Raw genomic sequence first — 24024 nt, 5'->3', positions numbered from 1 at the left:
TATGCCATTGAGAGCTCGGTAATCAACACATATTCGCCTTGTTCCGTCCTTCTTGCGTACAAGTAGCACCGGCGAAGAGTAGAGGTTGCAACTTGGCCGAATAACTCCTGTTTCGAGCATCTCTTTTATAATCCTTTCTATTTCATCCTTCTGGAGATGTGGATACTGATATGGCTGAGCATTTGCTGAAGATTTGCCTGGAAGAATCATTATACAATGATCATGCCGACAGGTAAGAGGTAGGTTGCGCGGTTCGTCAAATATATTTGAAAATTCAGTAAGCAAAGGAAGTAGATTTGGATCTTCAAATTCTGTTGGCTCTCCCTTAGTTTGCTGCTCAAGTTTTACCAAAAAGCCGCTGCATGCTTTATGCAAAACATTCTCCATTTGTTGTGTGCAAATCGTTGTTATGTCGCCCCCACGTTTCCCGTGCAATGTCACCTGTTTCTCCTTACTGTAAAATTTCATAATTAGTTTCATAAAATTCCAGGAAATATCACCTAATGTCGTCAACCATTTAATTCTGAGCATGGCCTCATGATTGTTAAGAGGGAGAAGGAAGAAATCTGCAATTATCCCTTGGTCCTGCAGCAATAGTTTCTCCTGCAAGCGCCTATGATCACAATTCAAAATCCGTCCGTCGGTGACCTTAACATCAAACCTACAGCGATTCTCGATAGGTAATGATATCCGAACAGCAAGCTTACTATTTAGGAAGTTAGTAGTACTGCCTGTGTCGATGAGAACAGTGATTGGTTGTTGTTTGAGAAGGCCTCCAATTTTCATCGTTTGCGGGTTTGAGTAGCTAGCTAGTGTATGTACCGTAACTTCGGTCGGTTGTGGCTCTTCTTCTGCATCTTCTTCTTCATGTTCAAAGCTCTCTTTTGGATGTTCAATGACCACTTCTTCTATCGGTTCAATCATAAGAAGTCCTCCTTTACTACAGCGATGCTCACGGCTCCACGGCTCGTCACAATGCCAACATAACCCCTTCGCATATCGCTCCCGAAGCTCTTCTCCTGTTAACCTCTTTGGTGCAGGGACTTGGTCGATAGTAGGGGGGGCTGAGGGCTTCAATATTACTGGTTGACGAGTGACCCTAGTCCTTCGAGCTTCATGGTTCAATTGCTCCTCTTGATGTCGTGCGAAAGAAATGGCTGCCATAAGCGTGTACGGTTGTCGCGCTTTAACTTCTCCTCGGATCTCCGGCTTCAAGCCCTCAATGAAGGTCCTCAATAGCTGTTTTTGAGACCAATCATGATTTTGATTAGATAACCTTTCAAACCTGGTTTGGTACTCCTGAATGGTGGAGGTTTGTCGGATCTTTGCTAGTTGTTCGTCAATATTCTCGTAATCGGTTGGTCTGAAGCGAATTAGCAGTTCTTCTTTGAATTGTCGCCATGAAAGGACTCCATAAGTATGTTCAAACCAGTCAAACCACTGAATAGCATCCCCTTCAAGATGTATAGCTGCAATTTTCACCATAGATACATCCGCGGTTTTGTGGTACCGAAAATATCGCTCCGCGTGCGAAATCCAACCAATCGGGTCTCCTTCTTCCCATCTAGGGAAGTCCACTCTCATGCATGGATAGTTGGGGTTGGTCATAGAGCTTCCCCTCTCTTGGAAGTCATCTCTTCGGGCTTGGTGTGATTGGGCAAAGCTCTCTCCTTGATATGATTTCTTCGGGCTTAGTGGTCGGCCCAATCTGAGTTCGGTAAAGAGCGTCCGAATCTTATCCTCCATTCGCGCCTCCAAGGCTTCGAATTTAGCATTGATTGCCTCCTTAGATGCCATAGTATATGGCCCCAAATCAATGTTGTTAAGATCTCTCTTTTGCTGTTGGGTTAAAGGCATGTATAGGTTGAGAGAAGTGATGGTCGAAAGTGTTGGTGGATTGGTGGATGTAGGCTACGGTTTAGGCTTGTTTTGTGGCTGTTTTGGGTGCAGTTTGAGGGTGTGGTTTGGTAGAGTTTTAGGGCTGTGGATGAAAGTTTTGGATCTGTAGTAGATGGTAGCAAAAGTTTGACAGAAATCCGTGGAAGTTGCAGCAAGTATGTGCTGTCTTGTAAGAGTAGAATTATCGTCGAAGAAACAACGGTTTCTCGACGTAATTTCCACCAAAAACTTAAGAGAATTGAGGAGGGAATTGATAGCACAATCACAGTTTATATGACAGCAAGTATATCTAATTTAATCAAGAAAATTTCGGCAGTATAACAGCAAAGAAATTGGTGCAAGTTGCAATTGCAGAATTATCGTCGAAACATTTCAGCGGGCTACGATGAAAATTTGCAGCAACATAAAATCGTTTTTAGAGATGAATTTCTTAATAGATCAATCTTAGATGGAAGCCAAGATGATATATGAAGTCTATAAGAAATTTCATTCAAAAAAGATTGCAAATAGATGGGTTAAGGCAACGATATGCAGCTGAAATTTTCTGCAGCATAGATTTTCAAGTGCAGCAGATTGGACATAAAAGATCAGTAGTTTATATTGAGAATTTTTCGATGAAACCAAAGGGAAATATACTATTAGGAAGTGTCAAAGATGTCATAAAAATTTCGTAGAAATTTGGATAGAAAAAGCACAGTAGCAAGATCAAACAGATGGTGCTATGCGGCTTGAATTCTGCAATTCAAGTGCAGCAGATTGGACATAAAAGATCAGTAGTTTATATTGAGAATTTTTTGATGAAACCAAAGGGAAATCCACTGTTAAGAAGTGTCAAAGATGTCATAAAAATTTCGTAGAAATTTGGATAGAAAAAGCACAGTAGCAAGATCAAACAGATGGTGCTATGCGGCTGGAATTCTGCAATGTATCTTTCGTTGTAGAGATGAAAACTTTGTGACGAAAAGTTTATGCAGCAATATAGGAACGATTTTTTTTTTTTTTTTTTTTTAGATTTTCGAATAAGGATAACTAAATTGCAGCAGCAGTAAGGTAGGAAACCAGAACCTGTTGCAATTCACGGGGAGATCAAAGGATGATCCGTGGTGGTGGAGATGATGGCGGAATTCGGTGACGATCTTTTAAGCAATTGTGGGAATTGCTTTGGATGGTTGTGGAGGGTTGATGGATGGCTGTGAAAGGGCAGCGAGACGCCAAGAACGCTGCTCTGATACCAGGTGTTAGAACCCTTGCAGATTCTAAACTTGGGGTTGATCTCTTTAGGGGATCGGCCTCCTTGGAACTCTATAGGGGTTCCTCCCTCCAAGTTGCTGCTCAAAGGCTGCATAAAAAATTCATCTATTGCTTGAGAAAAGAGGAGGAATACATGGCTATTTATAGGGCTTCTAAACCCGAACTCCTAATAGGACTCCTACTTAAGACTCTTACTTCTAACCAACTCCTAATAGGACTCCTACTCAAGACTCCTATTCCCTTACAACTCCTAATTCTTCTCTAAGAAAAAACCTCCTACATGAATGTCCCTCTCAATTAGGACTCTCCTAACTAGAGTCCTAACAGAATGTCCCTCTCAATTAGGACTCTCCTAGCTAAAGTCCTAACAGTTTTACATGAATGTCCCTCTCAATTAGGACTCTCCTAGCTAGAGTCCTAACATTTTTACATGAATGTCCCTCTCAATTAGGACTCTCCAAGCTAGAGTCCTAACACATTATCGCACCCGTTTCGCGAGCTTCGTCCCTCGCCTATGTGCACGTCGCGGTCGGCGCATCAACGTCCGGAGCCTCTTGCCCGTTACGAAACCATCGACGCTTTCTCGAACTTTCACGTAATCCCTATTGCAAGATCTCTCCGAGCCCTAGCCCGACGACTGCATATCGGTCACGGCAAGCGCGTGCCCAAACCATCGGCACTTTCTAGAACGATCTCGGAATCGCTATTGTGACCCCAATCCGGAATGCTCTCTCCGAGCCCCTCGATACTGACTGCGTAGCGGTCACAGCAAATTTCCAGCCCCAAAACAATCGTCTCGGAGCTCTACGGGAGATGTTTCGTATCCCGGGATGCAAAAAGGAGTGCAAAACGAGGAATTCCTAGGGGATCACCCATCCTAGTACTACTCTGGCCTAAGCACGCTTAACTTCGGAGTTCTGATGGGATTCGGTGATTTAGTGTTGGCATTATCGCACCCGTTTCGCGTGCTTCGTCCCTCGCCTTTGTGCACGTCGCGGTCGGCGTATCAACGTCCGGACCCTCTTGCCCGTCACGAAACCGTCGGCGCTTTCTCGAACGTTCATGAAATCCCTATAGCAAGCTCTCTCCGAGCCCTAGCCCGACGACTGCGTATCGGTCACGGCAAGCGAGTGCCGAAACCATCGGCACTTTCTAGAACGATCTCGGAATCGCTTTTGCGACCCCAATTCGGAAAGCTCTCTCCGAGCCCCTCGATACTGACTGCGTAGCGGTCACAGCAAATTTCCGGCCCCAAAACAATCATCTCGGAGCTCTACGGGAGATGTTTCGTATCCCAGGATGCAAAAAGGAGTGCAACACGAGGATTTCCCAAGGGGTCACCCATCCTAGTTCTACTCTAGCCCAAGCACGCTTAACTTCGGAGTTGTGATGGGATCCGGTGATTTAGTGCTGGCATTATCGCACCCGTTTCTCGTGCTTTGTCACTCGCCTATGTGCACGTCGCGGTCGGCGTACCAACGTCCGTAGCCTCTTGCCCGTCACGAAACCGTCGGCGCTTTCTCGAACGTTCACGAAATCCCTATTGCAAGCTCTCTCCGAGCCCTAGCCCGACGACTGCGTATCGGTCACGGCAAGCGTGTGCCGAAACCATCGGCACTTTCTAGAACGATCTCGGAATCGCTATTGCGACCCCAATCCGGAAATCTCTCTCCGAGCCCCTCGATACTAACAGCGTAGCGGTCAAAGCAAATTTCCAGCCCCAAAACAAACGTCTCGGAGCTCTACGGGAGATGTTTCGTATCCCGGGATGCAAAAAGGAGCGCAACACGAGGACTTCCCAGGGGGTCACCCATCCTAGTTCTACTCTGGCCCAAGCACGCTTAACTTCGGAGGTTTGATGGGATTCGGTGATTTAGTGCTGGCATTATCGCACCCGTTTCGCGAGCTTCGTCCGTCGCCTATGTGCACGTCGCGGTCGGCGCATCAATTTCCGGAACCTCTTGCCCGTCACGAAACCGTCGGCGCTTTCTCGAACGTTCACGAAATCCCTATTGCAAGCTCTCTCCGAGCCCTAGCCCGACGACTGCGTATCGGTCACGGCAAGCGTGTGCCGAAACCATCGGCACTTTCTAGAACGATCTCGGAATCGCTTTTGCGACCCCAATTCGGAAAGCTCTCTTCGAGCCCCTCGATATTGACAGCGTAGCGGTCACAGCAAATTTCCGGCCCCAAAACAATAATCTCGGAGCTCTACGGGAGATGTTTCGTATCTCGGGATGCAAAAAGGAGTGCAACACGAGGATTTCCCAAGGGGTCCCCCATCCTAGTTCTACTCTGGCCCAAGCACGCTTAACTTCGGAGTTTTGATGGGATCCGGTGATTTAGTGCTGGCATTATCGCACCCGTTTCGCGTGCTTTGTCACTCGCCTATGTGCACGTCGCGGTCGGCTTACCAACGTCCGGAGCCTCTTGCCCGTCACGAAACCGTCGGCGCTTTCTCGAACGTTCACGAAATCCCTATTGCAAGCTCTCTCCGAGCCCTAGCCCGACGACTGCGTATCGGTCACGGCAAGCGCGTGCCGAAACCATCGGCACTTTCTAGAACGATCTCGGAATCGCTACTGCGACCCCAATCCGGAAATCTCTCTCCGAGCCCCTCGATACTAACAGCGTAGCGGTCAAAGCAAATTTCCAGCCCCAAAACAAACATCTCGGAGCTCTACGGGAGATGTTTCGTATCCCGGGATGCAAAAAGGAGCGCAACACGAGGACTTCCCAGGGGGTCACCCATCCTAGATTTACTCTGGCCCAAGCACGCTTAACTTCGGAGTTTTGATGGGATCCGGTGATTTAGTGCTAGCATTATCGCACCCGTTTCGCGAGCTTCGTCCCTCGCCTATGTGCACGTCGCGGTCGGCGCATCAACGTCCGGAGCCTCTTGCCCGTTACGAAACCATCGATGCTTTCTCGAACTTTCACGTAATCCCTATTGCAAGATCTCTCCGAGCCCTAGCCCAACGACTGTGTATCGGTCATGGCAAGCGCGTGCCCAAACCATCGGCACTTTCTAGAACGATCTCGGAATCGCTATTGTGACCCCAATCCGGAATGCTCTCTCCGAGCCCCTCGATACTGACTGCGTAGCGGTCACAGCAAATTTCCAGCCCCAAAACAATCGTCTCGGAGCTCTACGGGCGATGTTTCGTATCCCGGGATGCAAAAAGGAGTGCAACACGAGGAATTCCCAGGGGGTCACCCATCCTAGTACTATTCTGGCCCAAGCACGCTTAACTTCGGAGTTCTGATGGGATTCGGTGATTTAGTGTTGGCATTATCGCACCCGTTTCGCGTGCTTCGTCCCTCGCCTTTGTGCACGTCGCGGTCGGCGTATCAACGTCCGTACCCTCTTGCCCGTCACGAAACCGTCGGCGCTTTCTCGAACGTTCATGAAATCCCTATAGCAAGCTCTCTCCGAGCCCTAGCCCGACGACTGCGTATCGGTCACGGCAAGCGCGTGCCGAAACCATCGGCACTTTCTAAAACGATCTCGGAATCGCTATTGCGACCCCAATCCGGAAAGCTCTCTCCGAGCCCCTCGAAACTGACAGCGTAGCGGTCAAAGCAAATTTCCATCCCCAAAACAAATGTCTCGGAGCTCTACGGGAGATGTTTCGTATCCCGGGATGCAAAAAGGAGTGCAACAAGAGGACTTCCCAAGGGGTCACCCATCGTAGTACAACTCTGGCCCAAGAACGCTTAACTTCGGTGTTTTGATGGGATCCGGTGATTTAGTGCTGCCATTATCGCACCCGTTTCGTGAGCTTCATCCCTCGCCTATGTGCACGTCGCGGTCGGCGCATCAACGTCCGTAGCCTCTTGCCCGTCACGAAACCGTCGGCGCTTTCTCGAACGTTCACGAAATCCCTATTGCAAGCTCTCTCCGAGCCCTAGCCCGACGACTGCGTATCGGTCACAGCAAGCGCGTGCCGAAACGATCGGCACTTTCTAGAACGATCTCGGAATCGCTATTGCGACCCCAATCCGGAAAGCTCTCTCCGAGCCCCTCGATAGTGACAGCGTAGTGGTCACGGCAAATTACGAGCCCCAAAACAAACGTCTCGGAGCTCTACGGGAGATGTTTCGTATCCCGGGATGCAAAAAGGAGTACATTGTTAGGATCGAGAGCACTAAGAGGGGGGGGGGTGAATTAGTGTAGCGGATATTTTTCAGCGATTAAAAAACTAAAGCTGCGTTCGTTCGATAAAGACTATTTTGATGCAAAAGCCGATTCTAAGATTACTTATGATTAAGTGCAGTTTACGTTTAAACATAGTTAGCGTCTAAACGCAGTTTGCGTCTAAATGCAGATTGCGTCTAAACTCAGATTGCGTCTAAGCGCAGTTTGCGTCTTAGCGCAGATTGCGTCTAAGCGCATATTGCGTCTAAACGCAGATTGCGTCTAAGCGCAGATTGCGTCTAAACACAGTTTGCGTCTAGGAGCAATTTAAGCAGAAGTATAAAGACAATGTGCTGTTGTTGTACAGCTCAAAAAGTAATCTGCAAAAAACAGATTTACGTCTAAACGCAGATTTACGTCTAGACGCAGATTTACGTCTAAACGCAGATTTATGTCTTAAACGCAGATTTACGTCTGAACTTTGAAACTCGTTTGTATACTCGCAGAAGGCAGTATGAAGTTGAAATCAAGACGTAAACGTGAACTGAGATATGATGATTGTGCGAGGAAAGCCGATTTACGTCTAAATGCAGTTTTACGTCTAAATGTTGAAACTCGTTCGTAAAATTGTAGAGGACAGTTTGCAGTTATCAATAGGATCAAAATGTAAGTGTAATCTGCAAAGAAACTCGTTCGTAAAAGCACGGAAGACAGTTCTGCAGAATCAAACGTAAACGTAAACTGTAATGTACGAAAATACGAATTTACGTCTGAATGCAGATTCGGAAGAACAGCACTTAGAACTTGTTCGTGAAAGTGCAGAGAGCAGTAGTAATGAAGGAGGTTTGCAGTAATGATAAAGTGCTAAAAAATAAACGCAAACCAGAGATTTAGAGTGGTTCGGTCAGCCTTAACCTACTCCACTTTTGGCTTCCTCCACCGACGAGGTCGCCGACGTCAACTAGGGGCCTTCCTTCAATAGGCGAAGGCCAAACTGCCCTTTTACAGTTTCTCTCCTTTTGACAGGCTCAGGAGACAACCTTTACAGACCTTTCTCTCCTCACTTTACAACTGAAAACTTGAAGAACAGAAGGAGGAGACTTAAAGGCTTTACAACACTTTTGAGCTCTTAGAATCACAGAAAAGATCAAGATTTCGGTGTAGGTCTGTATCTTTTCAGTGCTGAATGGGTGGGGAATTTATAGGCCCCAACCCAATTCAAATTTGGAGCTCAAAATAATCAAATCCCGGAATTCTGGGATCAGGCGGTTGCACCTCTTGACTGGAGAGGTTGCACCGCTTGGCAGAGCTCGAAGACCAAGCTCAGGCGGTGCCACCTCTCTGCCAGGGAGGTTGCACCGCCCAGTCTTGCTCGAAGACTGAGCTCAGGCGGTGCCACCTCTCTGTCAGGGAGGTTGCACCGCCCAGTCTAGCTCGAAGACTGAGCTCAGGCGGTGCCACCTCTCTGCTGGGGAGGTTGCACCGCCCAGTCTCGCTGGAAGGCCTAGCCCAGGCGGTGCCACCTCCTGGCCTGGGCGGTTGCACCTCCTGGTGCAATCAGGGTCCGAATGGTTCATTCCATTCGGCCCAATTTCAGTCTTTCAGGGGCCCAATTGCCCCAAGATTAAGCCAATGGGATCACCTCCCATTTTCCAACTTAATCAATGTGCTAACTACGATTAAATCTAAGACAACTTCTGCAGCTTTGCTTCGGTGCGTCAATCGCTCCTTCCGGCGAGTTTCCGGCGAACTTCCGTCGATCATCCGATGAACCCTCGGTGATGCTCCTGCGGACTTCCGGCAAACTCCTGGACTTTGCGACGATCCACTTGGCAAGTTCCGACGAGCTTCGCTTGGCAAGCTTCTGGACTTCTCGGATCTGTTCTCGCAGAACCTCCGACGACCGTCCGAACTTCCGTCGAACTCTCGAACTCCCAACGTGATCATGAACTTGACTCCGGCGCAACTCCTGCTGCTTGTCTATCTTTCATCGTAGTTAATCCTGCACACTTATCTCAACACATAGATTAGACAACAAATGACAATTGACTTCATCATCAAAATCCGAGATTCAACAATCTCCCCCTTTTTGATGATGACAATCAATTGATAATGGAGTTATCCTTAACTCCCCCTGTCTATATGCCATAGTTGAGATAAGTCAACCTTGAATTCAAGACCTAAGAATTCAAGTGACGTATTGATAAGTTAGATCAGTTAAACTTATCAATACTCCCATCATGATGTATCTCTTCAAGGATGATGTCAGGGTTTGACATACATCAATAAGTTTGTATGATTGTGTTTGTAACTATTCATCATGTAGTTTGAACATTATCATATAAAGCTGTGAAACTTATTACATGATGCACATATTTGAAATATTCTAGCAAGTTTTGCATTTTCTTCACATGATAAGATATCAACTCAGGGCATAATGCAAACTTTAGCACATGTTCATATATCTCTTGGTGATGCAAGGATGGCATAATCATAGCAGTGTTTATAGCATCATTCATAGTATTTCTAATCATGGCAGTGTTTATCAATTCATATATATCTCCCCCTTTGTCATCAACAAAAAGCATAGTAACTATGATACCAGAAAATAATAATAGCAAGCTTAAAGAGGAATTTTATATAGATTGCTTTAAATACTTCTTCCCCTTTGTGTTATAATCCATTGTAAAGATTTTGCAGGATGGAATACATACACATGAATCACTTCATCAAATCTATTTCAGAAACTCAATTTTCATGAAGGTGTACGAGAAAATCTGTTTCATAAATAAGATGCATTCGGACAAGATTTTATTGCAGATTTTCACATATAATCATGGAAATCAAGTGATTTGATCATACAATATAGTCCGAAAGAAAATTATTTTAACAAATTTATCTATTCGGACACATCAACATTCCTAGTTCTCTTCGAATGAAATCAAAACACAAGATTTTCAAAACTTTTAGTTTCAAAGCACAACATTCTTAATTTGGACACATCACATACCAAACAGTAATGATACCTTAAAAATCTGAGATAACTTTTACACAATAGATGTTTATAGCCAGTACATCAGAAGTGAGTATCATAAGAAGTTTACAACAACAACAGGTGTTCAATAAGTTCATTGATGAGGTGGAAAATTAAAGTGCCTAAACAAGGAGTCAAATTGACTATGAATTTGCTGCAGCTCAGATAGGATTTGATCTTGTCTTTGTTCAATCCGTTCTTGTCTCTGTTCGAATCGATCCATACGAATCCCAATTTCTTCGATGGATGTATGAGTTTGCTCAACTGGATGTGTTTCCTCAAAGGGAAGGGTCAGAGGAGATTGAGTACCCCTAAATACTGGTGTTTCCGGTTCTGGTTCAGATTGAGGGTGATCAGTCCTTCTAGGGAGTCTAACCCAGTTACCGTTTCTATAGTAACATATTAGTCGGTGAAGTAGATTTTTGTTTATTATGCTGAATCGATCTACTTTCATTACTTCTTCTTCTGGTGATATTAGAATGTCGTAAGCTTTTATTATTCTAGTGATTATACCACCATATGGGAGCATCATATCTTTCTTAGATAATTCTAACATATTTTGTTGAATAAGATAGCCAAGACAGATGTCATGTCTCTTCATGATTGAGTACATAGTTCCTAATTCTAGTTGACTTATTTCATCATGATGGTATTGTTTAGGAAGAATTATACTAGTCATGATATAATGAAGTATCTTAGTGTTCAAAGGCAATAGATGTTCACAACTTTTGGGAACCAATGCTATGTTAGGATTGGCAAAGATTGTTCCTAAGGCTTCAACATAGGATGTTCCAATACTTTCATCATCCCATGATCCTCTAAAGTAGAGTCCTATGCTTTTTATGGGAATGCCTATCATATCACAAATGAACCTATCAGTGATTGAGATGTGTTGTCCCAAAAGATAGGTGGACATCCTTCCTTCATCATCTATTTGTATGTTATTGTAAAATAATCTAACAAGCCTAGGATAGATGGGTTCGTTAATCTGCAAGATTGGAAGTAGACCTAGGTTTGCAAACCATTGGATGGTCTCTAAGTCTCTTAGTTCATTTAGATCTACGTATTTTTCCTTACTGATACATCTAAGTTCGAAAGAGGGAAATTTTTCAGCATGGTATTTCGAATCGAAAAGAGTGAAATCAAACTCTTCTACTAATCTCCTCTTTCCCTTGTCCCTTGAGGATCTTCTAGATCCCATAACTACTGCTGTTTAGAGGGATGATGATGAGCTAGAGTAAATGAAGAACAAAACAGAATTTAAGAGCTTCTTAGAGAGTACCTTTGTGAGATCTTCAAGAGAAGGAAGGATTCTTGATGTTTTGCTCCGAAATGGGAGGTATTTGGAAGGCTTAGAGGAGTGAAATGGGAATGGAGGAGACTTGGAAGAGTAGAGGAGGAAATGGGAGTGAGTTGGGGTCGGTTCCATAGCCGGCCCTAGTGTGGGTTTAAAAAGGCAGAGTTGCGGGCGGTTGCACCTCTGGCTGGAGCGGTGCAACCTCTGGCAACCCGTGATAGCTGGAGGTGCCACCGCCAGCTGGAGAGATGCCACCGCCTGCAGCCAGTGAGCACCTAATATGATTTGATCAGGGAGCCTTTGCCTTGAGGAGAGTTTCAGAGCAATTAATGTTTGTTACATGATTTCGTATGAGTTTTTATTTAAGGAAGAAGCTCTTGTACGATCAAGATAGATCTTTTAACGTGCATACGTATGTTGATAGTTTGTTTGGTATCCCTTTTAAGACCATAACATATTTAGTTTCTTCATGATACAAGAATTAATTCGTAGATGATAGTGTTAACGGGTTTTGAAGATCAAGGGGGTATGTGAATTTGGATATCATATGTTTCTAATAAGGTTGTATCCAAATCGTATTTGTGATTTCATAACTTCCACTTGTTACTTAAGCGTTGCGAGTTCCTTTTTGATTCTTGGTTTCTGACCATCGAGAGTCAAGGAGCAGAATATTATTTCTTGCTCCGGCCTAAAATTTTAATGTTTTTATAGGAAGGGATGATCTTTAGGAACCCATTTGCTTTTGGGTACCTCATAAATAGATCTACATTTCTTATCATGTTGCATAGAATTTGTCATGGTTCCTTTAGGAACCCAGATTAGTTTGTTTGGACTTATTTTCTTGAATGGACAACAATGTGTCTTGTGTCCAGATTTGCAACAAAAGTTGCACTTGGTTTGGTGTTGAACATGTAAGATGGAGCCTTTTATGAAGGTGGTTGGATTTTGGTGAGGACTTCTCACAAATCCAATTCCGCTCCTTTTTGGAATGTGACCCTTGTTTGCAAGGATCATGTTTAATGACTTGCTACCAACCTCGAATTTCTTCAAGGTGTCCTTGAGTAGCAGGTTTTCTTTTTGCAAAGTTTCTAAATCATGACATTTGATACATGAATTTAAACTATCATGATGTTCGACTTTTAACTTATCAAACTCACAAGTAAGACTATCATGCATCTTTTTCAGCAATTTATATTTTCTACTTATACTCTTGCATTCGTCAAATAAGTCATTGAAAGCATTTAATAATTCATCGAAAGATAAATCAGCATCTATTGAATTTGTTACCTCATCTTCGATGGCCATTAAGGCGTAATGAGCAACTTGCTCGGTGTTGGACTCCTCTTCCTCAGATGCGCTCGAATCATCCCATATTGCTTGGAGCGCCTTCTTCTTTGTTGTTCTTTTCTTGACTTGGGGACAATCACTCTTGTAGTGTCCCGGCTTTTTGCATTCATAGCAGATTACTTGGTCCTTTTTGGGTTCAAGTTTATTTTTTGCATCATTCTTAAACTTGTTTCTTTTAAAGAACTTTTTAAACTTTCTTGTTAGAAGTGCCAAGTCATCATCATAGTCCTCATCACTTGAGTTTTCTCTCAAGTGACATTCTGAAGTTTTGAGTGCCATATCCTTCCTGTTCTTTGGAAGGATGTCTTCTTGCTCTTCATGAGCTTTACAAGTCATTTCGTAGGTCATTAATGACCCGATTAGTTCTTCAAGAGGGAAATTTCGCAGATCTTTTGCCTCTTGAATAGCGGTGACTTTAGGATCCCAACTCTTAGGAAGGGATCTTAGTATCTTATTAACAAGCTCAAAATCCGAAAAGCTCTTTTCGAGTCCTTTTAGACCGTTGACGACATCCGTGAAATGGGTAAACATGTCGCCAATGGTTTCACTCGGTTTCATCCGAAAAAGTTCGAAAGAATGTAACAGCAAATTGATTTTTGACTCTTTTACTCTACTTGTGCCCTCATGGGTCACTTCGAGCGTGTGCCAAATATCAAACGCAGTTTCACAAGTTGAAACACGGTTAAACTCGTTTTTATCAAGTGCACAAAATAAGGCATTCATAGCCTTTGCATTAAGAGCGAAAGCCTTCTTCTCCAAATCATTCCAATCGATCATTGGAAGAGAAGACTTTGAAAAACCATTCTCGACAAGATTCCAAAGATCAATGTCCATAGAAATAAGAAAGATTCTCATTCGGGTCTTCCAATAGGTGTAGTCTGTCCCATTAAACATGGGTGGACGTGTAATGGAATGGCCCTCTTGGTTTCCGGCGTAAGCCATCTCTCTTGGGTTTTAATCCTTTTGAGAGTTAACCGGGCTCTGATACCAATTGTTAGGATCGAGAGCACTAAGAGGGGGGGGGGTGAATTAGTGCAGCGGATATTTTTCAGCGATTAAAAAACGAAAGCTGTGTTCGTTCGATAAAGACTATTTTGATGCAAAAGCCGATTCTAAGATTACTTATGATTAAGTGCAGTTTACGTTTAAACACAGTTAGCGTCTAAACGCAGTTTGCGTCTAAATGCAGATTGCGTCTAAACTCAGATTGCGTCTAAGCACAGTTTGCGTCTTAGCGCAGATTACGTCTAAGCGCAGATTGCGTCTAAACGCAGATTGCGTCTAAGCGCAGATTGCGTCTAAACAAAGTTTGCGTCTAGGAGCAGTTTAAGCAGAAGTATAAAGATAATGTGCTGCTGTTGTATAGCTCAAAAAGTAATCTGCAAAAAACAGATTTACATCTAAACGCAGATTTACGTCTAGACGCAGATTTACGTCTAAACGCAGATTTACGTCTTAAACGCAGATTTACGTCTGAACTTTGAAACTCGTTTGTATACTCGCAGAAGGCAGTATGCAGTTGAAATCAAGATGTAAACGTGAACTGAGATCTGATGATTGTGCGAGGAAAGCCGATTTACGTCTAAATGCAGTTTTACGTCTAAATGTTGAAACTCGTTCGTAAAATTATAGAGGACAGTTTGCAGTTATCAATAGGATCAAAATGTAAGTGTAAACTGCAAAGAAACTCGTTCGTAAAAGCACGGAAGACAGTTCTGCAGAATCAAACGTAAACGTAAACTGTAATGTATGAAAATACGAATTTACGTCTGAATGCAGATTCGGAAGAACAGCATTTAGAACTTGTTCGTGAAAGCGCAGAGAGCAGTAGTAATGAAGGAGGTTTGCAGTAATGATAAAGTGCTCAAAAATAAACGCAAACCAGAGATTTAGAGTGGTTCGGTCAGCCTTGACCTACTCCACTTTTGGCTTCCTCCACCGACGAGGTCGCCGACGTCAACTAGGGGCCTTCCTTCAATAGGCGAAGGCCAAACTGCCCTTTTACAGTTTCTCTCCTTTTGACAGGCTCAGGAGACAACCTTTAGAGACCTTTCTCTCCTCACTTTACAACTGAAAACTTGAAGAACAGAAGGAGGAGACTTAAAGGCTTTACAACACTTGAGCTCTTAGAATCACAGAAAAGATCAAGATTTCGGTGTAGGTCTGTATCTTTTCAGTGCTGAATGGGTGGGGAATTTATAGGCCCCAACCCAATTCAAATTTGGAGCTCAAAACAATCAAATCCCGAAATTCTGGGATCAGGCGGTTGCACCTCTTGACTGGAGAGGTTGCACCGCCTGGCAGAGCTCGAAGACCGAGCTCAGGCGGTGCCACCTCTCTGCCAGGGAGGTTGCACCGCCCAGTCTTGCTCGAAGACTGAGCTCAGGCGGTGCCACCTCTCTGTCAGGGAGGTTGCACCGCCCAGTCTAGCTCGAAGACTGAGCTCAGGCGGTGCCACCTCTCTGCTGGGGAGGTTGCACCGCCCAGTCTCGCTGGAAGGCCTAGCCCAGGCGGTGCCACCTCCTGGCCTGGGCGGTTGCACCTCCTGGTGCAATCAGGGTCCGAATGGTTCATTCCATTCGGCCCAATTTCAGTCTTTCAGGGGCCCAATTGCCCCAAGATTAAGCCAATGGGATCACCTCCCATTTTCCAACTTAATCAACGTGCTAACTACGATTAAATCTAAGACAACTTCTGCAGCTTTGCTTCGGTGCGTCAATCGCTCCTTCCGGCGAGTTTCCGGCGAACTTCCGTCGATCATCCGATGAACCCTCGGTGATGCTCCTGCGGACTTCCGGCAAACTCCTGGACTTTGCGACGATCCACTTGGCAAGTTCCGACGAGCTTCGCTTGGCAAGCTTCTGGACTTCTCGGATCTGTTCTCGCAGAACCTCCGACGACCGTCCGAACTTCCGTCGAACTCTCGAACTCCCAACGTGATCATGAACTTGACTCCGGCGCAACTCCTGCTGCTTGTCTATCTTTCATCGTAGTTAATCCTGCACACTTATCTCAACACATAGATTAGACAACAAATGACAATTGACTTCATCATCAAAATCCGAGATTCAACATATAACACGAGGACTTCCCAGGGGGTCACCCATCCTAGTTCTCCTCTGGCCCAAGCACGCTTAACTTCAGAGTTCTGATGGGATTCGGTGATTTAGTGCTGGCATTAGCGCACCCGTTTCGCGTGCTTCGTCCCTCGCCTATGTGCACGTCGCGGTCGGCGTATCAACGTCCGGACCCTCTTGCCCGTCACGAAACCGTCGGCGCTTTCTCGAACGTTCATGAAATCCCTATTACAAGCTCTCTCCGAGCCATAGCCCGACGACTGCGTATCGGTCACGGCAAGCGCGTGCCGAAACCATCGGCACATTCTAGAATGATCTCGGAATCGCTATTGCGACCCCAATCCGAAAAGCTCTCTCCGAGCCCCTCGATACTGACTGCGTAGCGGTCACAGCAAATTTCCAGCCCCAAAACAATCGTCTCGGAGCTCTACGGGAGATGTTTCGTATCCCGGGATGCAAAAAGGAGTGCAAGACGTGGACTTCCCAGGGGGTCACCCATCCTAGTACTACTCTGGCCCAAGCACGCTTAACTTCGGTGTTTTGATGGGATCCGGTGATTTAGTGCTGCCATTATCGCACCCGGTTCGTATGCTTCGTCCCTCGCCTATGTGCACTCCGCGGTCGGCGCATCAACGTCAGGAGCCTCTTGCCCGTCAGCTCTCTCCGAGCCCCTCGATACTGACTGCGTAGCGGTCACAGCAAATTTCCAGCCCCAAAACAATCGTCTCGGAGCTCTACGGGAGATGTTTCGTATCCCGGGATGTTAAAAGGAGTGCAACACGAGGACTTCCCAGGGGGTCACCCATCCTAGTACTACTCTGGCCCAAGCACGCTTAACTTCGGAGTTTTGATGGGATCCGGTGATTTAGTGCTGGAATTATCGCACCCGTTTCGCGTGCTTCGTCCCTCCCCTATGTGCACGTCGCGGTCGGCGTATCAACATCCGGAGCCTCTTCCCCGTCACGAAACCGTCGGCGCTTTCTCGAACGTTCACGAAATCCCTATTGCAAGCTCTCTCCGAGCCCTAGCCCGACGACTGCGTATCGGTCACGGCAAGCACGTGCCGAAACCATCGGCGCTTTCTAGAACGATCTCGGAATCGCTATTGCGATGCCAATCCAGAAAGCTCTCTCCGAGCCCCTCGATACTGACTGCGTAGCGGTCACAGCAAATTTCCAGCCCCAAAACAATCGTCTCCGAGCTCTACGGGAGATGTTTCGTATCCCGGGATGCAAAAAGGAGTGCAACATGAGGACTTCCCAAGGGGTCACTCATCCTAGTACTACTCTGGCCCAAGCACGCTTAACTTCGGAGTTTTGATGGGATCCGGTGATTTAGTGCTGGCATTATCGCACCCGTTTCGCATGCTTCGTCCCTCGCCTATGTGCACGTCGCGGTCGGCGCATCAACGTCCGGAGCCTCTTGCCCATCACGAAACCGTCGGTGCTTTCTCGAATGTTCACGAAATCCCTATTGCAAGCTCTCTCCGAGCCCTAGCCCGACGACTGCGTATCGGTCACGGCAAGCGCGTGCCGAAACCATCGGCACTTTCTAGAACGATCTCGGAATCGCTATTGCGACCCCAATCCGGAAAGCTCTCTCCGAGCCCCTCGATACTGACAGCGTAGCGGTCACGGCAAATTTCGAGACCCAAAAGAATCATCTCGGAGCTCTACGGGAGATGTTTCGTATCTAAGGATGCAAAAAGGAGTGCAACACGAGGACTTCCCAGGGGGTCACCCATCCTAGTACTACTTTTGCCCAAGCACGATTAACTTCGGAGTTCTGATGGGATCCGGTGATTTAGTGCTGGCATTATCACACCCGTTTCGCATGCTTCGTCCCTCGCCTAAGTGAACATCGCGGTCGGTGCATCAAAGTCAGGAGCCTCTTACCCGTCACGAAACCGTCGACGCTTTCTCGAACGGTCACGAAATCCTTATTGCAAGCTCTCTCCGAGCCCTAGCCCGACGACTGCGTATCGGTCACGGCAAGCGCATGCAGAAACCATCGGCACTTTCTAGAACGAACTCGGAATCGCTATTGCGACCCCAATCCGGAAAGCTCTCTCCGAGCCCCTTGATACTGACAGCGTAGCGGTCATGGCAAATTTCGAGCCCCAAAACAATCATCTCGGAGCTCTACGGGAGATGTTTCGTATCTCGGGATGCAAAAAGGAGTGCAACACGAGGACTTCCCAAGGGGTCACCCATCCTAGTACTACTCTGGCCCAAGCACGCTTAACTTCGGAGTTTTGATGGGATCCGGCGACTTAGTGCTGGCATTATCGCACCCGTTTCGCGAGCTTCGTCCCTCGCCTATGTGCACGTCGCGGTCGGCGCATCAACGTCCGGAGCCTCTTGCCCGTCAGAAACCGTCAGCGCTTTCTCGACGTTCATGAAATCCCTATTGCAAGCTCTCTCCGAGCCCGAGCCCGACGACTGCGTATCGGTCACGGCAAGCGCGTGCCGAACCATCGGCACTTTCTAGAACGATCTCGGAATCGCTATTGCGACCCCAATCCGGAAAGCTCTCCCCGAGCCCCTCGATGCTGACAGTGTAGCATCACAGCAAATTTCGAGCCCCAAAATAATCGTCTCGAAGCTCTACGGGAGATGTTTCGTATCCCGGGATGCAAAAAGGAGTGCAACACAAGGACTTCCCAGGGGGTCACCCATCGTAGCAGTACTCTGGCCCAAGCACGCTTAACTTCGGTGTTTTGATGGGATCCGGTGATTTAGTGCTGCCATTATCGCACCTGTTTCGCGAGCTTCCTCCCTCGCCTATGTGCACGTCGCGGTCGGCGCATCAACGTCCGGAGCCTCTTGCCCGTCACGAAACTGTCGGCGCTTTCTTGAACGTTCACGAAATCCCTATTGCAAGCTCTCTCCGAGCCCTAGCCCGACGACTGCGTATCGGTCACGGCAAGCGCGTGCCGAAACCATCGGCACTTTCTAGTACGATCTCGGAATCGCTATTGCGACCCCAATCCGGAAAGCTCTCTCCGAGCCCCTCGATACTGACTGCGTAGCGGTCAAAGCAAATTTCCAGCCCCAAAACAAACGTCTCGGAGCTCTACGGGAGATGTTTCGTATCCCGGGATGCAAAAAGGAGTGCAACACGAGGACTTCCCAGGGGGTCACCTATCCTAGTTCTACTCTGGCTCAAGCACACTTAACTTCGGAGTTTTGATGGGATCCGATGACTTAGTGCTGGCATTATCGCACCCGTTTCGCGAGCTTCGTCCCTCGCCTATGTGCACGTCGCGGTCGGCGCATCAATGTCCGGAGCCTCTTGCCCGTCAAGAAACCGTCGGCGCTTTCTCGAACGTTCACGTAATCCCTATTGCAAGCTGTCTCCGAGCCCTAGCCCGACGACTGCGTATCGGTCACGGCAAGCGCGTGCCGAAACCATCGGCACTTCCTAGAATGATCTCGGAATCGCTATTGCGACCCCAATCCGAAAAGCTCTCTCCGAGCCCCTCGATACTGACAGCGTAGCTGTCACAGCAAATTTCCAGCCCCAAAATAATCGTCTCGGAGCTCTACGGGAGATGTTTCGTATCCCGGGATGCAAAAAGGAGTGCAACACGAGGACTTCCCATGGGGTCACCCATCGTAGTACTACTCCGGCCCAAGCACGCTTAACTTCGGAGTTTTGATGGGATCCGGTGATTTAGTGCTGCCATTATCGCACCCGTTTCGCGAGCTTCGTCGCTCGCCTATGTGCACGTCGCGGTCGGTGTATCAACGTCCGGAGCCTCTTGCCCGTCACGAAACCGTTGGCGCTTTCTCGAACGTTCACGAAATCCCTATTGCAAGCTCTCTCCGAGCCCTAGCCCGACGACTGCGTATCGGTCACGGCAAGCTCGTGCCGAAACCATCGGCACTTTCTAGAACGATCTCGGAATCGCTATTGTGACCCTAATCCGGAAAGTTCTCTTCGAGCCCCTCGATACTGATAGCGTAGCGGTCACAGCAAATTTAGAGCCCCAAAACAATCGTCTCGGAGCTCTACGGGAGATGTTTCGTATCTCGAGATGCAAAAAAGAGTGTAACACGAGGACTTCCCAGGGGGTCACCCATCCTAGTACTGCATTTGCCCAAGCACGCTTAACTTCGGAGTTCTGATGGGATCCGGTGATTTAGTGTTGGCATTATCGCACCCGTTTCGCCCGCTTCGTCCCTCGCCTATGTGCACGTCGCAGTCGGCACATCAACGTCCGGAGCCTCTTGCCCGTCACGAAACCGTCAGCGCTTTCTCGACGTTCACGAAATCCCTATTGCAATCTCTCTCCGAGCCCTAGCCCGACGACTGCGTATCGGTCACGGCAAGCGCGTGCCGAACCATCGGCACTTTCTAGAACGATCTCGGAATCGCTATTGCGACCCCAATCCGGAAAGCTCTCCCCGAGCCCCTCGATACTGACAGTGTAGCGTCACAGCAAATTTCGAGCCCCAAAACAATCGTCTCGAAGCTCTACGGGAGATGTTTCGTATCCCGGGATGCAAAAAGGAGTGCAACACAATGACTTCCCAAGGGGTCACCCATCGTAGCACTACTCTGGTCCAAGCACGCTTAACTTTGGTGTTTTGATGGGATCCGGTGATTTAGTGCTGCCATTATCGCACCTGTTTCGCGAGCTTCGTCCCTCGCCTATGTGCACGTCGCGGTCGGCGCATCAACGTTCGGAGCCTCTTGCCCGTCACGAAACCGTCGGCGCTTTCTTGAACGTTCACGAAATCCCTATTGCAAGCTCTCTCCGAGCCCTAGCCCGACGACTGCATATCGGTCACGGCAAGCACGTGCCGAAACCATCGGCACTTTCTAGAACGATCTCGGAATCGCTATTGCGACCCCAATCCGGAAAGCTCTCTCCGAGCCCCTCGATACTGACTGCGTAGCGGTCAAAGCAAATTTCCAGCCCCAAAACAAACGTCTCGGAGCTCTACGGGAGATGTTTCGTATCCCGGGATGCAAAAAGGAGTGCAACACGAGGACTTCCCAGGGGGTCACCTATCCTAGTTCTACTCTGGCCCAAGCACACTTAACTTCGGAGTTTTGATGGGATACGGTGATTTAGTGCTGGCATTATCGCACCCGTTTCGCGAGCTTCGTCCCTCGCCTATGTGCACGTCGCGGTCGGCGCATCAACGTCCGGAGCCTCTTGCCCGTCACGAAATCGTCGGCGCTTTCTCGAACGTTCACGAAATCTCTATTGCAAGCTCTCTCCGAGCCCTCGCCCGACGACTGCGTATCGGTCACGGCATGCACGTGCCGAAACCATCAGCACATTCTAGAATGATCTCGGAATCGCTATTGCGACCCCAATCCGGAAAGCTATCTCCGAGCCCCTCGATACTGACTGTGTAGCGGTCACGGCAAATTTCGAGCCCCAAAACAAATATCTCGGAGCTCTACGGGAGGTGTTTCGTATCTCGGGATGCAAAAAGGAGTGCAACACGAGGACTTCCCAGGGGGTCACCCATCCTAGTACTACTTTTGCCCAAGCACGCTTAACTTCGGAGTTCTGATGGCATCCGGTGATTTAGTGCTGGTATTATCGCACCCGTTTCGAGTGCTTCGTCCCTCGCCTATGTGCACGTCGCGGTCGGCGCATCAACGTCCGGAGCCTCTTGCCCGTCACGAAACCCTCGGCGCTTTCTCGAACGTTCACGAAATCCCTATTGCAAGCTCTCTCCGAGCCCTAGCCCGACGACTGCGTATCGGTCACGGTAAGCGCGTGCCGATACCATCGGCACTTTCTAGAACGATCTAGGAATCGCTATTGCGACCCCAATCCGTAAAGCTCTCCCCGAGCCTCTCGATACTGACAGTGTAGCGGTCACAGCAAATTTCTAGCCCCAAAACAATCGTCTCGGAGCTCTACAGGAGATGTTTCGAATCCCTGGATGCAAAAAGGAGTGCAACACGAGGACTTCTCAGGGGGTAACCCATCGTAGTACTACTCCGGCCCAAGCACGCTTAACTTCGGTGTTTTGATGGGTTCCGGTGATTTAGTACTGGCATTATCGCACCCGTTTCGCGAGCTTCGTCCCTCGCCTATGTGCTCGTCGCAGTCGGCGCATCAGCGTCCGGAGCCTCTTGCCCGTCACGAAATCGTCGGCGCTTTCTCGAACGTTCACGAAATCTCTATTGCAAGCTCTCTCCGAGCCCTCGCCCGACGACTGCGTATCGGTCATGGCAAGCGCGTGCCGAAACCATCGGCACTTTCTAGAACGATCTCGGAATCACTATTGTGACCCCAATCTGTAAACCTCTCCCCGAGCCCCTCGATAAAGACAGTGTAGCGGTCACAGCAAATTTCGAGCCCCAAAACAATCGTCTCGGAGCTCTACGGGAGATGTTTCGTATCCCGGGATGCAAAAAGGAGTGAAACACGAGGACTTCCCAGGGGGTCACCCATCGTAGTACTACTCTGGCCCAAGCACGCTTAACTTCGGAGTTTTGATGGGTTCCGGTGATTTAGTGCTGGCATTATCGCACCCGTTTCGCGAGCTTCGTCCCTCGCCTATGTGCACGTCGCAGTCGGCGCATCAGCGTCCGGAGCCTCTTGCCCGTCACGAAACCGTCGGCGCTTTCTCGAACGTTCAAGAAATCCCTATTGCAAGCTCTCTCCGAGCCCTCGCCCGACGACTGCGTATCGGTCACGGCAAGCGCGTGCCGAAACCATCAGCACATTCTAGAACGATCTCGGAATCGCTATTGCGACCCCAATTCGGAAAGCTCTCTCCGAGCCCCTCGATACTGACTGCGTAGCGGTCATGGCAAATTTCGAGCCCCAAAACAATCATCTCGGAGCTCTACGGGTGATGTTTCGTATCCCGGGATGCAAAAAGGAGTGCAACACGAGAACTTCCCAGGGGGTCACCCATCGTAGTACTACTCTGGCCCAAGCACGCTTAACTTCGGTGTTTTGATGGGATCCGGTGATTTAGTGCGGGCATTATCGCACCCGTTTCGCGTGCTTCGTCCCTCGCCTATATGCACGTCGCGGTCGGCGCATCAACGTCCGGAGCCTCTTGCCCGTCACGAAACCGTCGGCGCTTTCTCGAACGTTCACGAAATCCCTATTGCAAGCTCTCTCCGAGCCCTATCCCGACGACTGCGTATCGGTCACGGCAAGCAGGTGTCGAAACCATCGGAACTTTCTAGAACGATCTTGGAATCGCTATTGCGACCCCAATCCGGAAAGCTCTCTCCGAGCCCCTCGATATTGACAGCGTAGCGGTCACGGCAAATTTTGAGCCCCAAAACAATCGTGTCCGAGCTCTACGGGAGATGTTTCGTATCTCGGGATGCAAAAAGGAGTGCAACACGAGGACTTTCCAGGGGGTCACCCATCCTAGGACTACTCTGGCCCAAGCACGCTTAACTTCAGAGTTTTGATGGGTTCCGGTGATTTAGTGCTGGCATTATCGCACCCGTTTCACGTGCTTCGTCCCTCGCCTATGTGCACGTCGTAGTCGGGGCATCAGCATCCGGAGCCTCTTGCCCGTCACGAAACCGTCGGCGCTTTCTCGAACGTTCACGAAATCCCTATTGCAAGCTCTCTTCGAGCCCTATCCCGACGACTGCGTATCGGTCACGTCAAGCGGGTGTCGAAACCATCGGAACTTTCTAGAACGACCTTGGAATCGCTATTGCGACCCCAATCCGGAAAGCTCTCTCCGAGCTCCTCGATACTGACAACGTAGCGGTCACGGCAAATTTTGAGCCCCAAAACAATCATCTCGGAGCTCTACGGGAGATGTTTCGTATCTCGGAATGCAAAAAGGAGTGCAACACGAGGACTTTCCAGGGGGTCACCCATCCTAGTACTACTCTGGCCCAAGCACGCTTAACTTCGGTGTTTTGATGGGTTCCGGTGATTTAGTGCTGCCATTATCGCACTTGCTTCGCATGCTTCGTCCCTCGCCTATGTGCACGTCGCAGTCGGCGCATCAGCGTCCGGAGCCTC

The 24024-nt window shown here is 48.1% G+C and overlaps 12 non-coding genes and 13 pseudogenes across 12 annotated transcripts; all 25 read right to left on the bottom strand.

Annotated features, from left to right (window-relative positions):
- Positions 1 to 3989: 3989 nt before the first annotated feature.
- Positions 3990 to 4108, bottom strand: LOC135603057 (5S ribosomal RNA; annotated as a pseudogene).
- A 350-nt stretch (positions 4109 to 4458) lies between these two features.
- Positions 4459 to 4577, bottom strand: LOC135601129 (5S ribosomal RNA). Its single transcript, XR_010483433.1, has one exon. It is a non-coding gene; the product is annotated as a 5S ribosomal RNA (ribosomal RNA).
- Positions 4578 to 4927: 350 nt separating this feature from the next.
- LOC135602726 (5S ribosomal RNA) lies at positions 4928 to 5046 on the bottom strand (annotated as a pseudogene).
- Positions 5047 to 5396: 350 nt separating this feature from the next.
- On the bottom strand, positions 5397 to 5515 carry LOC135600881 (5S ribosomal RNA). The gene has a single exon (XR_010483192.1). It is a non-coding gene; the product is annotated as a 5S ribosomal RNA (ribosomal RNA).
- Positions 5516 to 5865: 350 nt separating this feature from the next.
- Positions 5866 to 5984, bottom strand: LOC135603482 (5S ribosomal RNA; annotated as a pseudogene).
- Positions 5985 to 6334: 350 nt separating this feature from the next.
- On the bottom strand, positions 6335 to 6453 carry LOC135600076 (5S ribosomal RNA). The gene has a single exon (XR_010482409.1). It is a non-coding gene; the product is annotated as a 5S ribosomal RNA (ribosomal RNA).
- Positions 6454 to 6803: 350 nt separating this feature from the next.
- Positions 6804 to 6922, bottom strand: LOC135604356 (5S ribosomal RNA; annotated as a pseudogene).
- Positions 6923 to 16036: 9114 nt separating this feature from the next.
- On the bottom strand, positions 16037 to 16155 carry LOC135604637 (5S ribosomal RNA; annotated as a pseudogene).
- A 350-nt stretch (positions 16156 to 16505) lies between these two features.
- LOC135602122 (5S ribosomal RNA) lies at positions 16506 to 16624 on the bottom strand (annotated as a pseudogene).
- A 188-nt stretch (positions 16625 to 16812) lies between these two features.
- On the bottom strand, positions 16813 to 16931 carry LOC135600575 (5S ribosomal RNA). Its single transcript, XR_010482894.1, has one exon. It is a non-coding gene; the product is annotated as a 5S ribosomal RNA (ribosomal RNA).
- Positions 16932 to 17281: 350 nt separating this feature from the next.
- LOC135601108 (5S ribosomal RNA) lies at positions 17282 to 17400 on the bottom strand. The gene has a single exon (XR_010483412.1). It is a non-coding gene; the product is annotated as a 5S ribosomal RNA (ribosomal RNA).
- Positions 17401 to 17750: 350 nt separating this feature from the next.
- LOC135602212 (5S ribosomal RNA) lies at positions 17751 to 17869 on the bottom strand. The gene has a single exon (XR_010483962.1). It is a non-coding gene; the product is annotated as a 5S ribosomal RNA (ribosomal RNA).
- A 350-nt stretch (positions 17870 to 18219) lies between these two features.
- Positions 18220 to 18338, bottom strand: LOC135599759 (5S ribosomal RNA). Its single transcript, XR_010482102.1, has one exon. It is a non-coding gene; the product is annotated as a 5S ribosomal RNA (ribosomal RNA).
- A 346-nt stretch (positions 18339 to 18684) lies between these two features.
- On the bottom strand, positions 18685 to 18803 carry LOC135604100 (5S ribosomal RNA; annotated as a pseudogene).
- Positions 18804 to 19153: 350 nt separating this feature from the next.
- On the bottom strand, positions 19154 to 19272 carry LOC135604132 (5S ribosomal RNA; annotated as a pseudogene).
- Positions 19273 to 19622: 350 nt separating this feature from the next.
- LOC135600333 (5S ribosomal RNA) lies at positions 19623 to 19741 on the bottom strand. Its single transcript, XR_010482656.1, has one exon. It is a non-coding gene; the product is annotated as a 5S ribosomal RNA (ribosomal RNA).
- Positions 19742 to 20091: 350 nt separating this feature from the next.
- LOC135600952 (5S ribosomal RNA) lies at positions 20092 to 20210 on the bottom strand. The gene has a single exon (XR_010483261.1). It is a non-coding gene; the product is annotated as a 5S ribosomal RNA (ribosomal RNA).
- Positions 20211 to 20557: 347 nt separating this feature from the next.
- On the bottom strand, positions 20558 to 20676 carry LOC135599289 (5S ribosomal RNA; annotated as a pseudogene).
- A 350-nt stretch (positions 20677 to 21026) lies between these two features.
- On the bottom strand, positions 21027 to 21145 carry LOC135603408 (5S ribosomal RNA; annotated as a pseudogene).
- Positions 21146 to 21495: 350 nt separating this feature from the next.
- Positions 21496 to 21614, bottom strand: LOC135602553 (5S ribosomal RNA). Its single transcript, XR_010483995.1, has one exon. It is a non-coding gene; the product is annotated as a 5S ribosomal RNA (ribosomal RNA).
- A 350-nt stretch (positions 21615 to 21964) lies between these two features.
- Positions 21965 to 22083, bottom strand: LOC135602310 (5S ribosomal RNA; annotated as a pseudogene).
- Positions 22084 to 22433: 350 nt separating this feature from the next.
- On the bottom strand, positions 22434 to 22552 carry LOC135600784 (5S ribosomal RNA). The gene has a single exon (XR_010483097.1). It is a non-coding gene; the product is annotated as a 5S ribosomal RNA (ribosomal RNA).
- A 350-nt stretch (positions 22553 to 22902) lies between these two features.
- Positions 22903 to 23021, bottom strand: LOC135600410 (5S ribosomal RNA). Its single transcript, XR_010482732.1, has one exon. It is a non-coding gene; the product is annotated as a 5S ribosomal RNA (ribosomal RNA).
- Positions 23022 to 23371: 350 nt separating this feature from the next.
- On the bottom strand, positions 23372 to 23490 carry LOC135602087 (5S ribosomal RNA; annotated as a pseudogene).
- A 350-nt stretch (positions 23491 to 23840) lies between these two features.
- On the bottom strand, positions 23841 to 23959 carry LOC135603533 (5S ribosomal RNA; annotated as a pseudogene).
- Between the last annotated feature and the right edge of the window lie 65 nt (positions 23960 to 24024).

This window comes from Musa acuminata, chromosome BXJ2-1, assembly GCF_036884655.1.
Source record: "Musa acuminata AAA Group cultivar baxijiao chromosome BXJ2-1, Cavendish_Baxijiao_AAA, whole genome shotgun sequence".
In the NCBI taxonomy this organism is placed as follows: domain Eukaryota; kingdom Viridiplantae; phylum Streptophyta; class Magnoliopsida; order Zingiberales; family Musaceae; genus Musa; species Musa acuminata.
The sequence above is the reverse complement of the archived record's forward strand: the minus strand, read 5'-3'. Positions and strand labels throughout refer to the sequence as shown.